The following is a 3,764-nucleotide window of genomic DNA, read 5'->3' as shown; positions in this document are numbered from 1 at the left end:
TCGCCTCTCCCTCTGACGTACCCGTCGCAGCGAAACTCGAATCCTTCAACGTGCATGTGGCTGTCGATCAAGAAGACGTTGCATCCGTCCCGTCCGTCGGGGACCGCGATGATTCCCTCTCCGCACATCGGCAGCACGGTCACGTTCAACAAGACGGGTCCCAGATCGTAAGGCAGGACGCTCAGCAACGACGACTTCTTGCAAGACGACGGATCTTCATCCGACGCGTTGTCCGGCACGACCACAAACGTGTCCCTCCCTTTAAAACCGAACTTCAAATCTCCGAGACTTCCCGACAGCTTCTGGCACCGGCCCGGCAAAGCTGATATCAACATCAGCGCGAGAAACATTGTAGTAGTAATAAACATCGTTGCGATCTTCGTCGTCCATCGATCAAACGCTAATCATCATAGTGTATAAGTGTGTTTCCGAGGACACCAGTTAACCGACCATGGACTTCTTTGCCCAAGATAAGTTGCGTTTGGCGCTGACGATAGGTCTGGCGGTCGCCGTCTTGATCGTGAGCTTGTTCCTGCTGAGCTGCTGCCTTAAAAGGCGCATGAACAATTCCGGAAGCTACCGACCGGTCGTGAAGGAGGGTCGAAGCTCATATTACACCAACAGACTGTTCGAAAATCACGCTCGGACTGCGCTTGTTTGAAAGTCGTTTAAAAAATACGAAAAAAATAAAACTGTCACCTGCCTTGATCTTTCTATGTTCGCCTGTCATTCACTCATTCAACGTCGAGTTCGCAAACTTTCACACACAAAAAACGGACAGTTTTTATGTACTTTTCCCAATTATTTATTTTTTCTTTATAAATCTGGAATACATGGGATCGACATCATTCCACTACAACCTTCATTTCCGCGTCGAAATCGCAATTTCTCAGCACGATCTCCAAAATCACTCCGTCGAAGGTTGTCGCTAGCCTGATCGGAGACAAGTGCATCTCCTCCAGACAGAGGATCGGAGGCGAGTTATCGTCGCAAACGCGCTCTCCGTCGTCGTCGACTGTGGAGAACCTCAACTTGCGATATCTGACCAACTGAACATGCAGGATGACGTTCCTCTTTCGAATCCGGGTCATCACGAAAGAGTCGACGATCGGCATGTCCACCAGAGTCAACTGTTGCAGGGAAGGCAAACCGAGAAGGTGGTTCGCGAATATCTTCCCGATACGGTACCCCTCGTCCTCGAATCCGTTCATTGCAACCGATATCTCGTACGGATCGTGATGATCCAGCTCGACCTGCACGAGTTTGAGGATCGTCACGAAATCCAAGACCGCGGGCTCCACTCTCATGGATTTTAGAACCTGACGAACGCAATCTCTCCGTCTTGAGGCGCAAATGGCGTCGCTGTGGCAAGCGCGACATCGGTCGACCTCCGGTGGAGCAGAGCGTGACTCGACACCTCGCCGCAGACGACACGAAAATAACACGCATCGGCTGCACGGTGTACTCTTCTTGCAATCTCCACAAATCTCCCGTCTGCATTCCGTTCCGTGCACGACTTCCTACCAAAAAAATTGAAATATTGGATAACTGCAACCTGATCGCCGGCTCGCCATTCGTCGCTTCTCTCCCTGGGTTGCACAGTTCGACGGGAACCTTCACCATCGTCATCTTCGATTTATCTCATTTTAAGCGCAGCGAGCGGTATAGCGCGTTATGCAAGTTTGGAAGATGCTAATAATATTCACACAATAAACCTATACTTTAATTTTTTTAATTTTTATTTTTCAATTCAACAGAAAGTTAAGAGATATCAAAATTATAATATTTTAATGTCCCACAGTATGTTCTTGAGGGCTTCCATCAGATTCGAGAAGTAATAATTCAGGTGCCGGTGATCTCTAATCGCTTCCTGCAGTCCGAGAGGCATTCGGTAACAGACGTGGATGTCGCCGACATTGCGAACGACCAACAATAGATTTCTAATGGTTTCTATAGTCGAAAGAATGGTCTTCTCGTCTTTCAAGGTGGGAAGGATGTCACGCCTTCTTCTGAGATTGCGAACGGAGAATTCCAAATCGATGAGATTCCTGGCGGTCTCCCTGTACAGACGCTTTCTATAATAATAATAACGATTTTTTAAAGCGCAAACATCACCACCAAAAATTCGAGCTCAAGGCGCAGTGTCAAAACAACAGGTAGAGAACAAACAAATCACAAATAACAAAGTGTAACCAAGTTAATTTTTTTTTAAATTTTATTATTGACAATTAAGCAGCACAAGAAATCAAAAAGTAAACCAACCTTTTCATTTTCTCAAAGTAATACCATCCTTTTTATCATATATTAACTTGTCAGTTTTTCTTGGAAATATTTTGCATTTTATTTCATTGCATCTTATGTTTATCAAAAAATTACTTACCTTACCTTTCTGATGTGTTCCTTGATTCATTATCCATTCTCTTTTCTTTCTCATGTTACCTTATCTTTCTTACCTTGTTCTTTTTCATGTGACCATTTCTTTTCTTTCTTATGTTTCCTTAACCATTACTTTTCATTATATTTCTTAAGATTCCTGTTCTTTTCCTTTTCTTTCTTAGAGAAAAAAATTATCGGAGCTCTCACCTCAAGTTTCCAATCCTTACAATCATATCCTTTCAGTTTCCCTACCTTTCATTCAAGTTACATGCAAGTATCGTCGTGACTTTTCTTATTCCTTATTTCCTAACTACTTACTGTCTAATGTTGGAAAGGCATCTCTTAGCAGATGTGATTTCAGAGACAATTTGAAAGTATTTATTGACTCACAGGATCTAATTGTGAAAGGCAGATTGTTCCACAAGCGTGGAGCAGCAACAGAAAAGGCTCTGTCTCCCCAGGAATTGTGTGATTTGGGCTAATGCAGGAGGAGTTGATTGGAAGAACGTAAGTTACGTTTAGGAGCATACCAATGGAGCATATCTGCGATGTAGTCTGGAACCAAGTCAGTTTTGAATTTAAAAGCGATTATTTTGTAAATAATCGTGTGCGTTAGAGGAAGCCAGTGAAAATCTTTCAGAATGTTGGTAATATGTGCATATTTTGGAGTTTTAATGATTAGACGTGCAGCCGAATTTTGAATTAATTGAAGACGGTGTAAATGTTTTTGTGGAAGTCCATATTGCAGGGAGTTCCCCATATCGAGACGGGAGGTGACAAATGAATGCACAAGTTGTTCGGCCGCTGTTTTGTCAATAGGCATTTTTCGTTTTGACTACGCGGCCAGTCTACTACGAACTCATGGACCGTGACGGCAACGCCAAGACACTGTTCGCGTACTACACGAAGAGCTGTTTTCGTTTTTTAAGGTGACTACGACGACGCAGCACACGTACGTAGACCTACGGAGGGGAGTTAGTCGACCATGGTTTTAATACCAGAGAACAATGTTCCCTTGAAAAAGGAAATGTGAAAAAAAACTTTAGTCAAATACTGTATACAAAATAAAAAGTTTCTAGAAAACACTGAGTGATGTTTCGCTGTTGGCTAGATCTACCTGGCTAGGCCTAGCCTAGCCTAGCCTACCTAGGCCTAGGTGTCAAAAGAGTTGTTAAACCGGGAGAAAAGGGGTGTCAGGCCTGCTCAGGCAATTTGCCAAATGCAACGATGATGTACAAATAAATAACAATTTTAAACAGAGGTATTTATATAGCAAGGCGCCTTGATCCACGATATCAATGGCGGATGCCCTAGCTAGCGGCACCAGATAATGTGTTTTCTCTTACCCGAAATTACCCTGACAAGGCTAGCCTAGCCTAGGCCCTGTC

This window comes from Anneissia japonica, unplaced genomic scaffold, assembly GCF_011630105.1.
Source record: "Anneissia japonica isolate Jap-2015-1 unplaced genomic scaffold, ASM1163010v1 scaffold1467_len401143_cov160, whole genome shotgun sequence".
Taxonomy (NCBI): Eukaryota; Metazoa; Echinodermata; class Crinoidea; order Comatulida; family Comatulidae; genus Anneissia; species Anneissia japonica.
Note: the sequence above shows the minus strand (reverse complement) of the source record.